General features: G+C 46.9%; 1 pseudogene and 1 gene segment (V, D, J or C); both read left to right on the top strand.

Annotated features, from left to right (window-relative positions):
* LOC149120180 (Ig heavy chain V-A1 region BS-5-like) overlaps positions 1 to 21,810 on the top strand; it is a 480,385-nt gene that overhangs the window by 209,541 nt on the left and 249,034 nt on the right.
* Positions 1,703 to 2,309, top strand: LOC149120189 (immunoglobulin heavy variable 3-11 pseudogene; annotated as a pseudogene). Its single transcript, XR_016226908.1, has 2 exons — positions 1,703 to 1,814; positions 1,918 to 2,309. The product of XR_016226908.1 is annotated as an immunoglobulin heavy variable 3-11 pseudogene (transcript).

Below are 21,810 nucleotides of genomic sequence, written 5' to 3'. Positions count from 1 at the left end.
TTACCCAAAATGCCTGCAACAGTAGGGACTCAGCCAGGCAAAATCCAACCCCAGAAGTCAACCAAGGCCTCAATATGGGCAGCAGGAATTTATTTTAAGTATCTATTTATTTAATTTGAAACGCAGTGTCATAGCAAGACAGGAAGAGACCAACAGATGGAGAGAGAATCTTCCTTCCACAGGTTTCCTTCCTGAATGGCTGCAAAGGCTGGGATGGCTGAGCCTGAAGCCAGGAGAATGGAACTTCCTCCAAGTTTCCTGCAGGGCTGGAAGGGGACAAACACTTGGGTCATGGTAGACAGTGATCACCATTGCACTTCCTACCTTTGTGAGTTCAAGCCTGTGGATGGCATATACAACTAATGTCACATACTGTGTGCCCACATGTACCGGGATTATATCTGTTAGCATATTGTGTTCCAGGCTGACCCATGATTTCCTAATGACAGAACAACCTCCTTCTTAATACTGAGTAATATTCCAGATCAAATATAACATTATCCATTCACTGTTTCATACCCACTTGCTTAATTGTAGACTGAACTACTGTGAACACAGCTGCAACCTGAACCCAGGACTGTGGGTGAATTGTGACACAGTGACTTCATACCCAGTGCTTGAGCTGAACTCAGAGTTATGATTACTAGACACAGGGAAGAGGGGGGAACACAGGGCGGCTGATACCAGGGCACAAAGCACCACTCACAGGAAGGAATAACTCTGCTCCACACCACAGTGGGCCGACTCAGTCACTAGAACCCACGACAGGTTGCATGAATAACTAAACCTGAGGCTTCCAGGCCTCCAAATACAGAGTGAAGGAAAGGAGGTGGAAATGTGCATGACACTGAGTTGATCTGTGCCCATTTCCCATTTCTGCAACACACAGATTCCAATAGCACACTACACCCCACTACCATGTACAGTGTTCTGTGTTCAGGAACAGTTTTAAACTAAGGCAATGGATGAATAAGGAAACAAAACGTAGTTATCCTAAAGGAAACCCCTTGCAATCTTTCATCTGTTTAAAAGTGGGTAGGAGGCACTTGGACAAAGCTAAGTCACCACTAGGGACGCCCATGTTCCCATCAGAGAACTGACTGAGCCCAGCCTCATGGCTTCCCACACTTTTCCCTCATAATGCATCATGGGAAACTGTAGATGATGCTACAGGCCAGTGAGCCCCTACCACTGACATGGGAAACACAGACACAGTTTTTAGCTGTAGGGTTAGAAAGACTGAGTCCTGGATGCTGTTGGCCATTGGGAGTTTGGGGAATTCAACCCAAAGGCAAAAATCTCCCAGTGTCACCTGTTCTGTCCATCCCTCCTTTTCTGTTTCTCTCACACCTTCTCTCTCTATCACTGTTGCAAAGCCTTTCATATAGATAATAATGAACCAATGGTTATTTAAAAATGAAGACATGATATTGCTAAAACTTGATATGAAGGGTACACACATATTAAAATGAAATAAGGTCATTGCCTTCAACTGTTTAAATAACAATGAGAACATAAAAATTAAATGATCTGAATCCTATAATAGGCAGCACCATACACCTTCAGGAAACCCACATCTGCCCTGGGCACTGTCCTGTCTGAGGCATCTGACCCCATGCCTGCTATATAGGGGCAGCACATGCAAATAGGGCCTCCCTCTGCCCAAGAAAACCTGCCCAGCCCTCACCCTGCAGCTCTGGAACAGGAGCTCCAGCCCCAGGACTCCCAGGTGTCCACTCAGTGAGCACACTCAACACAGGTGCTCACCATGGAGACTGGACTGCGCTGGCTTCTCCTGGTCGCTGTGCTCAAAGGTAATGATGGAGAACGCGGGGCACTGAGTCTGGGAGAGGACGTGAGTGAGAGACACAGAGAGTGTGAGTGACAGTGTGCTGACCATGTCATCTGTGTTTGCAGGTGTCCAGTGTCAGGAGCTGGTGGAGTCTGGAGGGGGTCTGGTCCAGCCGGAGGAATCCCTGAAACTCTCCTGCAAGGCCTCTGGAATCGACTTCAGTAGCTATGGCATTAGCTGGGTCCGCCAGGCTCCAGGGAAGGGGCTGGAGTGGATCGCATACATTTATCCTGGTTTTAGTATCACAAACTACGCGAACTCTGTGAAGGGCTGATTCACCATCTCCAGCGACAACGCCCAGAACACGGTGTTTCTGCAAATGACCAGTCTGACAGCCTCGGACATGGCCACCTATTTCTGTGCAAGAGACACAGTGAGGGGCCCTCAGGCTGAGCCCAGACATAAACCTCCCTGCAGGGGCACGCGGCTCCACCAGGGGGCGCACAAGATGCATTAAGCTCAGAATCTGGTCATGCACAGGTGCAGAGGGAAATTAAGCCCTGGTTTCCTGTCAGGGAATTGGGGTTTCCTCTCCTACAGTTCTGAGGGAAGAATTCTACTTTTATGATTCTGTCCCTGCCACTGACTTCACTGACATAGAGAAGTTTGATGTGGCAGGAAGAATTTATACGTACAAATTATATGTAAAGTTATATGTACAAATGTACAAATTCAGGTTCGTGAAAGATGACAGTGGTCACCAAGGTCAGAGATGTGGGACTATCTGAGGACCTCGTGTTTTCCAGTCTGACTCAGGACATCGCCCTCAGGACACTGCTGACTTTAGGACAATTTTAGATTTCCCTTAAAACTCAGAGAGAGCCGAGCCAGAGACTTGATTGTTCAACTCAATTATATAAGTCATCCCACTGCTCCTGTCAGAGTAGCCTGTGTAGTGAAATGAACCAACCATCTTATTTTAAAAGGTGGGTGTTCCACAGGTTCCACAGTCTTTATACCTGATCTCCATTTTCCCTTTAATGCTAAAACTGTGGTCCCTGTGTGAACGTCCCAGCACGCAGGACTGTACTTGCAGCTCAGCTGTGTCTCAGGCTGAGCTTCTGCAGGCACCTGGGAAGCCTACAGGGACTTCCTCATCCTCTAGGTCCTGGGACCCTCCTGGGGGGCTCCCTGCATGAACTCAGGAGGAAAATGCACTGGACATCAGCAGTCAAGGTAATCACTGAATGGAAAGTGTTGGGTGTGCACTTCCAGCTGATCTGGTTCTGCTCCAGTGTCGTGGGACCCCCTGCACCTGCTGTGGTTCAGCAGAGCAGAAAGTGGGACACACAGTGGCTGTGCACTCTGAGTCTGGAGTCCACATCATGGGGAGCTGTGTCTGTGGCCCCAGCATGATGACCAGTGTCCTGAGGCTGAACCACAGCTGCAGGAAGAGCCAGTCTTAGACCATGTGTCCAGAGTCCCTGCTTTTCACTCCATGTCTATGCTGACTGTCGTCATCAATCCACTTTTATTCTTTCATCTATTTAGAGAGGGAGACACCCAGGCTGCATATCAGAGTGCTGGACTGAGTTTATTTACAAGAATTTCCCAGACTTGTAACTGACAATGCACCCTGGAAGACAGCAGATGGTTATTCAGTTTTAGAGAACTGAATTTTCACTATTTGCGATTTTTCCATTTCCTTTTCATGACTGTTTGATAAATAAGTGAATATAGACATATGAGACACAATGATATGTGTTGAAAAATGAATGTATCAAATTGAGTGGAATTATGAAGTCAGAGTTATTGACATGCTCATCGCAAAACGCACATGTCTCATGTGGAATGGCATCTGTCTCCTGTTTTGGAATTCTGTAGATACAATATTCCCTTAACTGCTGTCACCATGCTGTACAGCAGATCCCCTCAACGTGTGGATCCTGCCGGCCTGAAGCTCTGTCCTTGCTACTCTTTACTGCCATATAAACTTCCTGTTAAAATGTAACTCTGTCCACTTGTCCCATTATCCATTCCATCTTCAGTGGAAATTTCACTGGATTATATGTGTGAGCTCTCGTGAATTATGCTGCATTAATTGTACATGGAACTGCAGAGGTGTTTGCCACAGTGGCTGTGGATCCCCTGGGCACCTCCCAGGGATTTCATATTTCTTCTACCAGGCAACAGTGTTTGAGGATCCTGTGATAATTGTATTTCTCAGCTTTTGATGTTTTCCATGAAAGCTTTACTAACTTACCTGACTCCAGCCTTATACCAGGGTTATCTTCTCTCTCTTCCTGCACAAGACTTGTTAGCTCTGGTATGTCTGATGATACTCAGTCTACCAGGAGGGATGGGCTGTCTCGTTGTGCTTCTAACATGGACATGCATGAGGATCTCAGATTTAAAGCATTTTTATACGTTTGCCTTTGTATATTTTCTTCAAAAAATTACAGATATACTTTTACCTCTTTTAAAACTTGTATGTGTTTATTTGTCCAAAAAGACAAAGCGACAGAGACTGACAGACATTGATCTACTGAATCCTGGGTAACTTCCCAGATGCCCATAAAAGCTGGAGTTCGGTCAGATCATAGCCAGGTGCATGAATTCAGTCCAGGTCTCAAACATGGGATTAACTCAGACTTCTCATACTGCCTCCCAGAGTGTGCATTGGCAGGAATCTGAAATTGGACCCAATTTTATTTGAAAGGCAGTTTATAGCAAGAGAGGAACACCCAAAGAGATGAAGAGAGAATCTTCCATTCACTGGTTTCCTTCCTGAATGGCTGCAAAGGCTGGAAATGGCTGAGGCTGAAGCCAGGACCCAGGGACGTTCTCTAGGTTTCCCACATGGCTTGAAGGGGACAAACACTTGGGTCATCATTGACCCAGGTCCATTAGCAGGGAGCTGGATTTGAAGTGGAGCAAGCAGAATCTGAACCCATGCTCCTGTGTGATGCATGCATAGTAGGTATGGCAGCTTAACCTGCAGGGCCACAACATTGGCCCCCATGGGTGTGATCGGAAAATACTTTCTGCCCAACTGCAGGTGACTCCTGGTTCTTCAATCACTCTCTTTGTTACACAGGAGCTCTGTAGTCGGATCCATTATCTTTTGCCTATTTTTGCTTGGTTGCCTGTACTTTGGAGATTATCAAAATGTCATTGCCCAAACCAATGTCAGCTTGCTTTTGTTCAGTGTTTTCAAACCAATGTCAGCTTGCTTTTGTCCAGTGTTTTCTTCTAGAACTTTACAGTCTCAGGTCTTGCTTTTTAGGTATTTTTCAAGCTCACTCTGTTTCTGTATCTGGTGTGAGATGACCACATAATTGAATTATTTTCAAGTGCATTCAAGTTTCCCCAACCCCATGTATGACAGAATACCCATCCCCCATTCTGTGTGTGGCACCATGCATGCAATCAGTTTTCTGAGAATGTGTTTTTTTTTTTTTTTATTTCTACGTTTCTGTTGTGCTCCACGGCTGTGGGTGTCTATGTTATCTCAGCACCAGGTCTGATTTCATCTCAGCTAGGATAAAACCTCCTGCTTTGCTATTTTTCTCAAGACTGTTCAGTCATCATTACCCTGAAATTTTCTTGTGAATTCCAGAATTTTATTCCTCTTCCTGTGAAGAATACAGGGTGTTTGACAGGAAATGCATTGAATCTGTGAATCACATGGTAGCTTGGCTATTTTAGCAAGATCATTTTTTCATACCACATCTATGTCATTAAAATGTACAGGTAATCTTCAGATTCCTTTTCACTTTTTAAATTATTATGTATTACAGAAGTAGGAAGCAAGACCCCTATCTTACACCTCATACAAAAATCCACTCAACAAGGATTAAAGACAAAAACCTACGATCCCACACCACCCAATTATTAGAGAACATTAGGGAAACCCTCAAGACACTGGCACAGGTAAAGAGTTCTTGGAAAAGACCTCAGAGACATAGGAAGTCAAAGCCAAAATTAATAAATGGGATTAGATCAAATTGGGAAGTCTCTGTGTGGCACAAGAAACACTCAGGCAAGTGAAGAGGCATCTGACAGAATGTGCGAAATTATTTGCAAGCTATGCAACGGATATGGATTAATAACCAGAATTTACAAAGAGATGAAGTAATTCCAAAAACAAAACAAACAACCCAGTTAAGAGATGGGCCAAGGACTTACACATTTTTCAAAAGAGGAAGTCCAAATGGCCAACACAGACACATGAAAAAATGTTCAGCTTCACTAGCTGTCTGAGAAATGCAAATCAAACCACAAGGAGGTTTCACATCACCCCAGCTAGAATGGCTTCATACAGAAATCAACAAACATCAAATGCTGGCGAGGTTGTGGGGAAAGGTGCCTGAATCCACTGTTGGTGGGAATGCAAACTGGTAAAGCCACTATGGAAGACACTATGGAGATATCTCAAAAATCTGAATATATAGTCCTACCTTATATGACCCCGGAATCCCCCTCCTGGGAACTTACCCAAGGGAAATGAATTCACTACACACAAGAGATACCTGTACCTCCATGTTTATTGCAGCTCAATTCATAATAGCTAAGACATGGATTCAACCTAAATGCTCATCAACCAAAAACTGGATAAAGAAATTATGGGGGCCGGCGCCATGGCTCACTAGGCTAATCCTCCGCCTTGCGGTGCCGGCACACCAGGTTCTAGTCCTGGTCGGGGATCCAGATTCTGTCCCGGTTGCCCCTCTTCCAGGCCAGCTCTCTGCTGTTTCCAGGGAGTGCAGTGGAGGATGGCCCGAGTATTTGGGCCCTGCACCCCATGGGAGACCAGGATAAGTTCCTGGTTCCTGCCATCGGATCAGCGCGGTGTGCCGGTCACAGCGCGCCAGCCACGGCGGCCATTGGAGGGTGAACCAATGGCAAAGGAAGACCTTTCCCTCTGTCTGTCTCTCTCTGTCTACTCTGCCTGTCAAAAAATTAAAAAAAATTATGGGATGTGTACAGTATGGAATACTACACAGTGGTAAAAACAATAAAATCCGGTTATTTGCAACACAATGCATGAATCTGAAAAAGATCATACTTTGTGAAAAAAGTCAGTACCCCGGGGACAAGTACCACATGTTCTTCCTGATAGGTGAGACCTGATAGAGCACCAAAGGAAATCTGGGGAAGCGAAATTGACACTTCAAGAAGGGACGACTTGAGCTGCCCTTGTCTTGACTGTTGAGGGACAGTTTTTTGTTTGTTTTTGTTTGTTTGTTTGTTTGTTTTTCTTCCTACTATTTGTTGAAGTCTTAACATTCAGTCCATCGAATGCACATAAAGCCAATTGAAAACTGATCTCAGTAAAAAACAGGAATGGGAGTAAGAGCAGGAGGAGGAATTTTGCAACTGTAAAGTGCATACATTCCTATGGACTTACTTCTAAACACACAATTTAAAAATTTGTTGTGGGATTCCAAGTCCCATTAAGCTTAATTAAAGTGATTACATTAAGTGTAAGGTGAACACATAGATAGGATTAAGTGTTAAAGTGATCATATAAATAGAATCAAGTGCCTGGTAATAAGAAGAGATAGAATTAAAAAGGAGAGAATGTTCCAAAATGAGCAGAAGTCTACACAGCAGACTCATAGAATGATAACCACTTTAAGTAACACTCTGACCTGATAATCAGCCCTTAAGATTTCCTGGTCTGGCTGAAAAGCCCATGAGAACATTTCAGGCATGAAATCCAAGACACTGTGGCAAAAATGTTCTGCCTAAAGGATCTCTGTGACTGAGACCTCAGGCAGTAGAAGTGGCCTCAAAGAAGGAGGTACTTTTCTCTAAAGGGAGGAGAGAACTTCCACTTTGCTCATGGCCTTGTCCAAATACTATCAGAGTTTGTGGACTCAAAAGGCTTCCATATACCAAGCAGCTCATGTCAAGAGTCTGACATCATACGTACGAGTGTTAATTGTTAAATTAACAACAGGTCTCACTGTGCACTAACTCCCCATGCAGGACCTCCATCCTCAATGAGTTCTATTATGAGAGTTAACTGTAAAACCAGTTCTCAAACAGTTCTTGTTATTTGTGTGTGTGTGTGTGTGTGTGTGTGTTTAAATCTTTACATAGCACAGAGCTGGTTTTCTGTGTAGCAACTCAAGTGAATCTTGATGATGGATCTTGATCTTGAATCTGTGTACCAACTTACAGTGAATCTTATTGGAAAAATGAACTGACAAGTGGAGAGGGATGAGAAAGGTGGTGGGAATGTAAGTGGGAGGGCAGAAATGCTGGGAAGAATATCTATATTCCTAAAGTTGTACTATGACATTTTTATTCCTTAAAAATAAATTCTAAAAAATAAAAAATAAATTCAAAATTGAAAAACAATAATATTGTTATGTGGACATCATTCAGCCTGTTGATAAATTTCCTCCAGGACTTAAAAAATTTGTTGATACTACATATGCAATCTTTTAGAAAATATTTATTTATTTATTGAAAGTCAGTGTTACACAGAGAGAGGGAAAGACCCAGAGACAAGTTCTCCCATCTGCTGGTTCACTCCCCCAAATGACATTGACACCTAGAGCCAGGAGTTTCTTCCCAGTCCCCACATGGGTGCAGAGGCCCAATCACTTGGACCATGCTTGTCTGCTTTCCCAGGTGCATCAACAAGAGATGGTTGGAAGTGCAGCTGGAATAAGAACAGACAGCAGTATGGGATGTAGGCATCACAGGTGGAAGATTCACATGCTAAACCACTGTGATGTTTTCTCCATTTTCTGCAAATTTGTTCTCAGTGTATAAATGCACCAGTGATTTTTCATAAATGGCATGTAGTAGTGGAGTATATTTTTCTCCATTATTTGTTGCACGTGCTGTGAGCCTGTAGTTGGCAGTTTGTTTCTGTTAGTAGTCTCCTGCAAAGCCTCTGGATTCACACTCTAACCATGCAATGGACTGGGTCCGCCAGGCTCCAGGGAAGGGGCTGGAGTGGATCGCAGCTAATGGTTATAATGGTGATAGCACATACTATGCGAACTCCGTGAATGGCCGAGTCATCGTCTCCAGAAACAATGCCCAGAGCACGCTGTATCTGCAAATGAAGTCTGACAACCACAGACACGGCCCTCTATTTCTGTGCCAGAGACACATGAGGGGCCCTCAGGCTGAGCCCAGACACAAACCTCCCTGCAGGGGCGCTCGGTACCACTAGGGGGCGCACAAGATGCACCGAGCGCAGATTCTGGTCATGCACAGGCGCAGAGGGAGATGAAGCCCTGGTTTCCTGTCAAGGAATTGGGGTTTCCTCTCCTGTAAGAGTTTTGAGGGAAGAATTCTACTTTTATGATTCTGTCCCTGCCAACTTCACTGACAGAGAGAAATTTCGCTGTGAAAGAAGGAGTCCTAAATGAACAAATTTGGTTCATGAACACCGACTGTGGTCACCAGGATCAGAGATGTGGGACTCTGAGATCCCTTTGAGTCTTTTCCAACCTGACTCAGGACAGCGCCCTCAGGGCACCGCTGACTTTAGGACAGTTTTAGTTTTCCCTTTAGAACCAGGGGCAGCTGAGGCAGGGTCCTTGATCTGTTAAACCTCAACTACTTAAATCATCTCTCTCTTGTCAAAACGAGTGAGTGTTGCTGGCGCCGCCGCTCACTAGGTAACCCTCCACCTGTGGCGCAGGCACTCCGGCTTCTAGTCCCGGTTGCTCCTCTTCCAGTCCAGATCTCTGCTGTGCCCGGGAGTGCAGTGGAGGATGACCCAAGTGCTTGGGCCCCTGCACCTGCATGGGAGGCCAGGAGGAAGCACCTGGTCCCTGGCCTCAAAAGTAGCGAGCCGGCAACAACGTGCCAGCCATAGCGGCCAATTGGGGAGTGAACCAACGGAAAAACCAAGACCTACCTTTCTTTCTTTCTTTCTTTCTTTCTTTCTTTCTTTCTTTCTTTCTCTCTCTCTCTCTCTCTCTCTCTCTCTCTCTCTCACTGGCTTACTCCGCCTGTCAAAAAATAAAAAATAAAATAAAATAAAACGAGTGAGCATGCTGAACTGAAAAATCTTTTATTTTAAACTGTGGATGATCCAGACTCACTTGTACAGATTTTATACCAAATCTCCATTTCCCCTTTAATCCTGGAACAGTCTGTGGTCCCTGTGTGAATGTCACAGCACTCAGGGTTGTACTTGCAGCTCAGCTGGGTCTCAGGCTGAGCTTCTGCAGGCACCTGGGAAGCCTACAGGGACTTCCTCATCCTCTAGGTCCTGGGACCCTCCTGGGGGGCTCCCTGCATGAACTCAGGAGGGAAATGCACTGGACATCAGCAGTCAAGGTCATCACTGAATGGAAATTGTTGGGTGTACACTTCCAGCTGATCTGGTTTTGCTCCAGTGTCGTGGGACCCCCTGCACCTGCTGTGATTCAGGGAGAGTAGAAAGTGGTACACAGTGGCTGTGCACTCTGGGGCTGGAGTCCACATCACAGGGAGCTGTGTCTGTGGCTCCAGCATGATGACCAGTGTCCTGAGGCTGGATCACAGCTGCAGGAAGAGCTAGTCCCAGAGACCATTTGTCCAGAGTCCCTGCTCTTCTCTCCATGTCATGTTCACTGGCATCACCAATGCATTTGGAATCTTTCCTCAGTATTATATAGGGAAACACCCAAGCTGCATACAGAGTGCTGGATGGAGCCCATTTGTACGCTTTCCCACACTTGTAACTGACAATGCACCCTGGAAGACAGTAGATGATGGATCTGTTATGAGACCCCATCACCAATGTAGGAACACTGATGCAGTTCCATTATTTCTGGGTTCCAGCTGCCAAGCCTTGAGTACACTGCCTTTATTTATCATCTCCAAAAACGTTGGCTAACATGGCTAACACAACACCAGTATTCAGAGATCTGAATCTATCTGTTTGGTAAATAATACCTGAACATAGAGATATGAGGTACCATGATATGTGCTGACAAAATGAATGTATATTGTGAGAAATAATGTTCTCAGATTTAGTGACATGTTCATCACTAAATGGACATTATTTTCATGATAGAGTGTCAGTTGTCTCCTGTTTTGGAATTCGGTAGACACAGTATTCTCTTAACTGCTGTTACCATGCTGTACAGTAGACCACACAACATGTGATCCTGTCGGACTAAACATCTGTCCATGCTCCAGCATCATCTCTGTTTCTACCATGTTCAGACTTTGGTCTTTACCATTGTGCTTCCTGCCTCTGTGAGTTCATCCTTTTTATCCCACGTAGCTAGCATCACCTATTATTATCTTCTTGGCCTGGATGGTTAGCAGTTAGTTAATTAGTTAGGTAGCTAGCTAGTTAGAGTGTACTTATCCTGACACATTATCCTTGGACATTATTCTCCAGGATCTAACAAGTTTCCAAGATATCAGATTTTCCTCCTGTTTACTGCCATATAAATGTCCTGTTGAAATACAACTTTGTCCACTTGTCCCGTTATCCATTCCTTCTTCACTGTAAATTTCACTGGTTTATATGTGTGAACTCTTGCAAATGATTCTGCCTTAACTGAACATGGGACTGCAGATGTCATTCCCATAGTGACTGCACATCCTGTGGACACCTCCCTGGGATTTCATATTCCTTCTACCCAGGAATGGTGTTTGAGGATCCTGTGATAATTCTATTTCTCAGCCTCTGATGTTTTCCATGAAGGCTTTACTAACTTACTTGACTCCAGCCTTGTACCAGGTTATCATCTCTCTCTTCCTGCACAAGATTTGTTAGATCTGGTATGTCTGAAAACACTCAGTCTAACAGGAGGGATGGGATGTCTCATTGTTCTCCAACATAAACATAAATGAAGATTCCATATTTAAAGCATTTTTACATGGTTGCCTTTATATATTTTCTTTAAAAAATTACAGATATCCTTTTACATCTTGTAAAATTTGTATTTGGGTATTTGTCCAAAAAGACAAAGAGACAGAGACTGACAGACAGTGATCTACTGAATCCTGGTAACTTCCCAGATGCCCATAAAAGCTGAGTTGGGTCAGATCATAGCCAGGTGCATGGAACTCAGTCCAGGTCTCACACATGGGATAAACTCAGACTTCTCGTACTGCCTCCCAGAGTGCACATTGACAGGAATCTGAAATTGGACCCAAACTAGGACACAACACTCAGCATCTTCATGCAGGAGCAGGAATCCCACATGCTAACTCCAGTGCTGCTCCTGTCACCACCTTGTTAGTCACTGCATTTAAACAATTGGTTTCTTCCCTTGGGATTCAGTGGCTTGAGTTCATTCAACATTTGGAAATAGGCTCCTAACCATATGTATAATTAATCTTTCATTTATTTTAAATATCTATTTATTTTATTTGAAAGACTGTGTAATAGAGAGAGAGGAACACAAAAGGAGCTGAAGAGAGAATCTTCCATCACTGTTTTTTTTTTTTTTTTTCTGAATGGCCGCAAAGGCTGGGATGGCTGAGCCTGAAGCCAGGAGCCTGGAACTTCCTCCAGTTTCCCACAGGGGTGGAAGGCGACAAACACTTGGGTCATGGTAGACAGTGATCACCATTGCGCTTCCTACCTCTGTGAGTTCAAGCTTGTGGACTGCATATATAACTAATGTCACATACTATGTGTCCACATGTACCGGGAATATTTCTGTTAGCATATTATGCTCCAGGCTGACCAATGATTTCATAATGACAGAAAAACCCCTTTCTTAATACTGAATAATATTCCATGTCCTAATGTGCAAGAATCCAATCACTGTTCTATGCACACTTGCTTTATTGTAGACTGAACTATTGGGAACAAAGCTGCAACCTGAAGCCAGCACTGCAGGTGAATTGTGACACAGTGACTTCATACCCAGTGCTTGACCTGAACTCAGAGTTATGATTACTAGACACAGGGAAGAGGGGGGAAAAGAGGACGACTGCTACCAGGACACAAGGCACCACTCAAAGGGAGGAATAATTATGTAGACACCACAGTGGGCTGACTCAATTCACTACAACCCATGATAGGTTCCACGAATAACTAGAACTGAGGCCTCCAGGCCTCCGAACAGAGTGATGGAAAAGAAGGTGGGAATGTGAATGACATTCAGTTGATCTGTGCCCATTTCTACAACACACAGATTCCAATAGCACACTACACCCCACTACCATGTACATTGTTCTGTGTTCAGGAACAGTTTTAAACTAAGGCAATGAATGAATAAGGGAACAAAATATAGTTAACCTTTAAAAATCCACTTGCAGTCCTTCATCTGTTTAAATATGGGTGGCAGGCATTAGGACAAAATTGGCTAAGTCCCCACTAGGGTCACCCATGTTCCCATGAGAGAACTGACTGAGCCCAGCTTCATGGTTTTCCACACTTTTTCCTGATAATGCATCATGGGAAACTGTAGATGACGCTAAGAGCAAATGAGCCCCTACCACGGACCTGGGAAACACAGACACAGTTTTGGGCTCCAGGTTTTAAAAAGGCTAAGTCCTAGATGTTGTAGGCACTTGGGATGTTTGGGGCTGTCAACACAAAGGCAGAAATTTACCATTGTCATCTTTCTGTCCATCTATACATTTCAGTTTCTCTCACACCTTCTCTCACTGTCACTGTTCCAATGTCATTCAAATAGTTAATAATGATCTAATGGTTATTTGAAAAATGAATGACATGATATTGCTAACACTGGATAGTAAATGTACACACATATTAAAATGAAGGAAGGTAATTACCTTCCACAGTTAATGTAAAATTTCACTTGATCTGAATCCAAATATAGATATCATACTATTCTCCCAGGACACCCACGTCTGCCCTGGGCCCTGTCCTGTCTGAGGCATCTGACCCAATGACTGGTTAAATAGCAGCAGCACATGCAAATAGGGCCTCCCCCTGCCCATGAAAACCAGCCCAGCCCTCACCTGCAGCTCTGGCACAGGAGCTGCAGCCCCAGCACTCCCAGGTGTCCACTCAGTGAGCGCACTCAACACAGACGCTCACCATGGAGACTGGGCTGCGCTGGCTTCTCCTGGTCGCTGTGCTCAAAGGTAATGATGGAGAATGCGGGGCACTGAGTCTGGCAGAGGACGTGAGTGAGAGACACAGAGAGTGTGAGTGACAGTGTGCTGACCAGGACATCTGTGTTTGCAGGTGTCCAGTGTCAGGAGCAGCTGGAGGAGTCCGGGGGAGGCCTGGTCCAGCCTGGGGGATCCCTGAAACTCACCTGCACAGCCTCTGGATTCGACCTCAGTAGCTATGCAATGTGCTGGGTCTGCCAGGCTCTAGGGAAGGGGCTGGAGAAATTAATCCTAATGGTGGTAGCACATGGTATGCGAGCAGGGTAAATGGCCAATTCACCGTCTCCAGAAACAACATCCAGAACATGCTGGATCTGCAAATGAGCAGTCTGACAGCCGCGGACACGGCCATCTATTACTGTGCCAGAGACACAGTGAGGGGCCCTCAGGCCGAGCCCAGATACAAACCTTCCTGCAGGGGCGCGCTGCTCTTCCAGGGTGTGAACAAGACACACTGAGCAGACTCAGACCCAGGACCAGATGTGGTGGGAGGTGAATCCCTGGTCCTCCTGAGGAAATTGATGTTTGTGGTCCTGTAACTATTTCTTATGTTCCAGTTCTGCATGGATGATTCTGTCCCTAGCACCGATCACCGAGCAGAAGTTTTGCTATCACGGGAAGACGTCACATGAAGAAAATGGAGTCGTTTCTGGAGGAATGAATGACATCTCTGGGGCCCCAGCATCTGAGACCTGAGGGAGCTCTGGGCACCCGGGGAGGCTTTTCCAGCCCGAGTCACAGAAGAGCTCTCCGTGGAATTCTCTGATGACGTCATCTGGGACCCTGCTGAGAGCCCAGGGGCAGTGTGGAGCCGGTCAGGGGCTATGGATGCTGCAGTGTTTCACATCCATGCCCTCCCCTCCTGCACAGCTGGGGCCCTGAGGGGTGAGCTGACCCCATGGTCCTGGTCCCTGGGGCTCCCGTGTCCATTCTCTACAGCTGTGCCCTCGTCTCCCTTTCACTTCTTCACCCTGAACTCACAGGTTGAGGTCCACGTGGTCCAAACCCCAGGTCAGGGATTAACCTGCAGCTCAGGAGTGGCTCAGGCTGTGGCTCCTAGAACTCCTGCTTGCTCTTCCTCACTCACGTCTCCTGGGATCCCGGACCTGCTCTCATTTGCAAGCAGAGATGGACGTTGGTAGTGCAAGTGGTCAGACTCATGGAAAACACTGGGTGTGGAGAGGTCTTGTTCCCCACACTCTGCTGGCCTTGTCTCCATCTCAGGGAGACCAGCAGGTGGGAAAGCCCAGTGAAGTCTGCACTAGAGTCCAGGTGGTTCTGGACTGTGTCCCTGTGAGCCCACCAGTGATCCAACCCTGGAGCTGCATCCCTGCTGCATGAAGGGCCTGCCCCAGAGACTGTGTGTCCAGAGACACCGACTCCTTCCTCCAATGAATGCCCGCACCTGTTCTCAGCCATGCTCCTCCTTCTGTGGAAGCAAAATTGTCCTTGCATCTCTCAACTTTATCATCATCAGGAATGAACAAATTTTCTGCTCTTCACCAGGATAACTGTATCAACCCCATGTGTTTACAAAATGTCTCCTGCAAAAATGCAATTGTTCTCTTGTGTAGTATTTTTACAGAAACTGAAGCAAATCTCTCCGCTGATGTAGAAATGACTATTTCTGAGTGGCTCTGTCTAAATCTGGAGACAAAGGAGAGTCTCTGTTTCAGGTGGGAACAGATGAGTGGCTAGTATGTTGCTATGCACCTGTTTTTTTTTCCACATGCTGGTTCCACAATGTAGTACCCCAGAGGGGAGGTGTGTGGACCTTACAGCTGTAGAGGCTGAAGTCCAGGATCAGACAGTGAGAATGTTGTGCCATCAGGCATCCTAATATTGTGAACATCATACAGTTCAGGCATCCTAATATTGTGAACATCATACAGTGTTCAGGCATCCTAATATTGTGAACAGGGATGGGAGGGACCCCATCCCCACACAGGACGGCAGAGGAGACCAGGGCTGACTCTAGCAGCACTGTGCTCTGTGCTGAAGCTGGGGACCCAGGAGATCTACTGTGGTCTCCTCCAAGAGCAGATTCCCCAGAAATGAACAAATCCCACTAGGCCTCACTCGCACAGCTCCTCCACTTCTCCCACGGTCACCCTGGAATCACTCCAAAACACACACACCTTTGAGGACACACTCTGCCACAGGCAGAGGAGGGAGGTTTCCTTCCACACGCATTGCAGGCCTGATGACACAGAACCTGTTGTTCAGGATGAAGCCAGTTGTGTAAAACAGGTATTCTGAGACATTAGAAGACTCAGGGCCAGTTTTAAACACAGCTCATGCAGACAGTCCTTTTGTTCCTTTGGAATACAGGCTACTGATCATACATTCTGTATGAAAATAGTTACTTCCATGTGTGTGTAGGCTGCTCACGTCTCATCGGTCCACTTGCAGTAGAGAAGCTCTGTAGTTTATGCAGCATCATCTGAAGAGGTTTTCTTACGTTGCCTGAACTCTGGAGATCTAAAAGGGAAATCATGGACAGACCACTATCAGGGAGATTCTGCCCTATATTTCCTTTTAGTAGTTGTACAATGGACTTTGCATCTGATGTCAGATCCTGGTTGTTCCATGCTTTTTATGTAAACATCCAGACCGTGCACCCCCTGCCAGTGCTGTTACGTTGGGGCCATGCTCAGCACTGATGCTGTGAGGACAAACCACATCCACCCCCACAGGCTGCTCCCAGCATTCCCTGGGGTCCTGTTCAGGGCACTGGAGACCTCAGCTTCCTCCATGAGGCCCTGACGTTGTATCTACTCATGGTGGGAGTCGTCACTGGATGCACTCCCCAGAGATGATGTCATTCCACGTCTCCCAGGCACCTGTGCTAGTTTTACTCAGTGGTGGTCAGTGTGGGGGTTGCCGGGGGCAAGGACACCTGATCAGAACTCCTGACTCAGTGTTCTGCTGCAGGCACTGGGGTCCCAGCTGTGTGGCCCTTCCACCTGTCCTTACCTTCCTGCACAGCAGAGCCCACCCTTCCACCATGTCCTCTCCTCCTGCTGCTGGACCCTGTCCCCGACTGTCACTTCCCCACGTGCCATGCTTCTCCTCCCCAGTCCTCAGCTTTGGGGGTGGAGCCATCCCCTGAAGATGCAGACTTCTGTGTCTTGGGGGATCAGTGCTGGCACAGTGTCTGGGGTGGACTCCGCTCACGAACATTTTCTACAGGATTCCACCAGGACATTGGTCATGATGGTTTCCTCCTGCAGGTGAATCACTTTCTTACAGTGGACACAGAGGAGCAGGGTCTGGGGTATTGAGGCTGAGGATGCTGTTCCTGCAGAGCCGTGAGCAGAGCCAGCACTGCTTGGTGTGCATGTGTGGTCTCTCCAACTGAGCAGCTGAAGGCTGTATGTTAGGTGGAACTTACCCTCCATACTTGATGCACGGAGCCTCCCATCATGCATGTGGGGACCTCACCACCCAGTGATCCCATTGAGAGGGGCTCTGGGGGGGGGGGGAGAAGGCCATGAAGGTTCTGCCTGCATTGAAGGGACTATGGACCTTAGAGAGACCCTCCCATACATTTGTGGTTCCGGCAGCTGCAGGAACAGGAATCTGGTGTTGGGTGCCAGAGTCACATGTGGAACCCTTGCACTCCCTTGGGGGAGGTGCATATCTTAAACAATGCAACTTTCATTTTATTATTTACCTTATATCCATGAAATTTGATAACAGAGTTAAGATTAATGTGTTGCACATTTGTGCAAAATATAATATACTTACTCTAATTTGTTTCAGTTTTACTATTATCAGATTTTCAGATATTTTGGTTAAAACTAATAAACCCTCATTCACCGGTGCCCTACAGGATCTGCAAACTCAGGGCCTTCGACTTCTGCCCCTGGAAACCTACATGATGCTCAGCGCTGAACTGGATGAAATCTGTTGTGAAGGAGCCCAAAGGGGCTCAGGCCTTAATGTGACTGGAGGAGGTGGGCCAGAGCAGGGTGACACAGGGGCAGTGGACAGCACCGTGGGATGTGATATTCATTCTTTGCGTAGTTGTGATGAGGAGTGAGAGAGGCACAGGTGAGTCGCACTCACCACACACTTTCAACATGTGGGGCTGCCTCTGTATCTATCACAGCTCAACAGCATTGCCCATGGAAGCAAATTGCCCAGCAGAGAAAGTGTGAAGAACACACAGACAGACAATGGCATGTGGAACACCACACTAAGATGCACCTGCCTGAAACCTGATCCCCTGTGCATCTCTCTGTCAAAAACAGAATCCAGCCAAAGTGCTCCATGTTCATGAACTAACTGTTGTGAATGAAGTCACTGTAGTTGGAGATGGGACTGCAAATGTCTAGACATGGTGCCCTCAGATCGCTTGGACACATCCCTCAGACTTCATGTTCCCTGTAAGCAACAGCAGGATTTGGCATTTTTTAAAAAGATTTATTTTATTTACTTTATTTATTTAAATGACAGAGTTACAGAGAGAGGTAGAGACACACAGAGAGAGGTCTTCCATCCACTGGTTCACTCCCCAGTTGGCCACAATGGCCGAAACTGTTCCGAACCGAAGGCAAGGGCCAGGAGCTTCTTGGGGACTCCCACGTAAGTGCAGGGGCCCAAAGACTTGGGTCATCTTCTACTGCTTCCCAGGCCATAGCAGAGAGCTGGATGGGAAGAGGAGCAGCTAGGACTAGACCGGCGCTCATTTGAGATGCCGGCGCTTCAGGCCAGGGCTTTAACCCAATGTGCCACACACCAGCTAAAGTATGAGATTGGTGAACTTTTGGGGTGGGAGTTCACGGACTGGCACTTTTTCATCCATAACTGATATTTCATTGGTGTTAATATCCAGCACACAGGTGTTTTGATGTGTACTCAATTCTTAACACACACACCAAAACCTAAAAAGCCATGAATTGCTTTTTTTGAAAAAAAAAAAAGTTATTTCAATGACATTCAACATCAGATTTGGAAGAAACACATTCATGGGCCAGTATCTTTAAAGATTTCTCTTACATACATCCTACCCAGTCACAATTTAACATAGTATACATGAAAAACTCACTATTTCAACCTTTCACAGCACATTAAAAAAATCATTAGGAAAACTGGACAACCACAGCTGATGATGGCTGTTAGGTGGAGTGGAAAGTCCTGTGTGAGGAACAGAGGTGTAGAGTGTGGAGGTGCCTCCTACCAGACAAGAGCCCCTGGACACAGCACAGCCTGTCTGTGATTCCTTCAGTAACTGTGCACGTGTTCAAGGGAGGTATCATTCATGCCAGTATCACATTTCTGTGCTTGTGCAGACACAACACAGGGGCAGGCACTGTTGTGCAGTGAGCTGAGCCCTTGTTGGGAGCCCACACCCTGTGTTGGAGTGATGGCTCAAGAACCAGCCTCTCCTCCTCAGGCCCTCCTTCCTGCTTGTGAAAAAGTAAAGGTGGGGCCGGTGCTGGGACATAGCATGTTACAGACCATATCTGCAGTACTGGCATCCCACATGTGCACCGGTTCAAGTCCCAGCTGCTCTACTTCCAATCCAGCTCTCTGCTACAGCCAGGGAAAGTGGTAGAAGATGGCCCAAGTCCTTGGTTCCTTGTACCCGCATGGGGATCTGGAAGAAGCTCCTGGCTCCTGGCTTCCAAGCCGCTAAGCTCTAGCTGTTGCGACTAATTGGAAGGTGAACCAGAGGATAGACGATTGCGCACTCTCTCTCCATCTCTCTCTCTCTCTCTCTCTCTGTCTCTGTCTCTGTCTCTCTGCCTCTAGTTCTCTGTGTGTGTGTAACTTTGACTTTCAAATAAATAAATAGATGTTCAAAATATAAATTAAGGGCCCGAGCCAGGGCTCACTTGGCTAATCCTCTGCCTGAGGTGCCGGCATCCCATACGGGTGCTAAGTTCTAGTCCCAGTTGCTCCTCTTCCAGTCCAGCTCTCTGCTATGGCCCAGGAGGGCAGTGAGGGATGGCCCAAGTGCTTAGGCCCCTGCACCCGCATGGGAGACCAGGAAGAAGCACTTGGCTCCTCGCTTCGGATCAGAACAGCTCTGGTTGTAGCTGCCATTTGGGGAGGGAACCAATGGAAGGAAGACCTTTCTCTCTGTGTCTCTCTCACTGTCTATAACTCTACCTGCCATATATATATATATATATATATATATATAAATTTTTAAAAAGGTGAACGAAATGCTTTTCTGCCCATAATCTCACAACAAACTTCACGTCCCATGGAATTAATCAGCTACTTAAGACGCCAGACACCCACGTCTGCCCCGGGCCCTGTCCTGTCTGAGGCGTCTGACCCCATGCCTGCTATATAGCAGTAGCACATGCAGATAGGGCCTCCCTCTGCCCATGAAAACCAGCCCAGCCCTCACCTGCAGCTCTGGCACAGGAGCTCCAGCCCCAGGACTCCCAGGTGTCCACTCAGTGATCGCACTCAACACAGACACTCACCATGGAGACTGGGCTGCGCTGGGTTCTCCTGGTCGCTGTGCTCAGAGGTAATGATGGGGAACGCGGGGCACTGAGTCTGGGAGAGGACGTGAGTGAGAGACACAGAGAGGGTGAATGACAGTGTGCTGACCAGGACGTCTGTGTTTGCAGGTGTCCAGTGTCAGGAGCAGCTGGAGGAGTCCGGGGGAGGCCTGGTCCAGCCTGGGGGATCCCTGAAACTCTCCTGCAAAGGCTCTGGATTCGACTTCAGTAGCTACAGCATGAGCTCAGTCCACCAGGCTCCAGGGAAGGTCCCGGAGTGGATCGCATATATTTATCCTGGTAGTGGTAGCAGGGCCAATTCACAATCTCCAGAGACAACGCCCAGAACACGGTGTCTCAGCAAATGAACCATCTTACAGAGGATGACACGACCACCTGTTACTGTGTGGGAGACACAGTGAGGGGCTCTCAGGCTGAGCCCAGATACAAACCTCCTTGAGGGGCACACTGCTCCACCAGGGGGCGCACAAGACGCACTGAGCACAGATTCTGGTCATGAGCAGGTGCAGAGAAACCAAGCCCTGGTTTCCTGTCAGGGAATTGGGGTTTCCGCTCTTGTAACAGTTTTGAGAGAAGAATTCTACTTTTATGACTCTGTCCCTGCCACTGACTTCACTGACCTGGAGATGTCTGATATGACAGGAAGAAGTCCTATATGAACAGTTTCATGTTCGTGAACGATGACAGTGGTCACCCGGAGCAGACATGTGGGACTATCTGAGGACCTTGTGAGTGTTGTCCAGTCTGACACAGGATGCGTTCTCAAGGCCCAGCTGGCTTTAGGACAATTTTAGTTTTCCCTTCAAACCCAGAGAGAGTCAAGCCAGAGACTTGTTTTTTAACTTCAATTATTTCAGTCATCCCTCTTCCTATCAAAATGAGCATGTAAGCAAATAGCACCAGCAGTCTTATTTTAAGCTGTTGTTGTTCCACATTCACTTTCTAAAGACTTACACCCAAACTCCTTTTTACCTTTAATCCTAAAACTGTTTGTGGTCCCTGTGTGAATGTCACAGCACTCAGGAATGTACTTGCAGCTCAGCTGTGTCTCAGGCTGAGCTTCTGCAGGCACCTGGGAAGCCTACAGGGACTTCCTCATCCTCTAGGTCCTGGGACCCTCCTGGGGGGGGCTCCCTGCCTGAACTCAGGAGGAAAATGCACTGGACATCAGCAGTCAAGGTAATCACTGAATGGAAAGTGTTGGGTGTGCACTTCCAGCTGATCTGGTTCTGCTCCAGTGTTGTGGGACACCCTGCACCTGCTGTGGTTCAGGGAGAGCAGAAAGTGGGACACACAGTGGCTGTGCACTCTGGGGCTGGAGTCCACATCACAGGGAGCTGTGTCTGTGACTTCAGCATGACGCCCAGTGTCCTGAGGCTGAACCACAGCTGCAGGAAGAGTCAGTCCCAGAGACCATGTGTCCAGAGTCCCTGCTCTTCACTCCATGTCTATGCTGAC

Source organism: Oryctolagus cuniculus, chromosome 20, assembly GCF_051225735.1.
Source record: "Oryctolagus cuniculus isolate XC-2025 breed Fujian yellow rabbit chromosome 20, ASM5122573v1, whole genome shotgun sequence".
NCBI lineage: Eukaryota > Metazoa > Chordata > Mammalia > Lagomorpha > Leporidae > Oryctolagus > Oryctolagus cuniculus.
The sequence above is the reverse complement of the archived record's forward strand: the minus strand, read 5'-3'. Positions and strand labels throughout refer to the sequence as shown.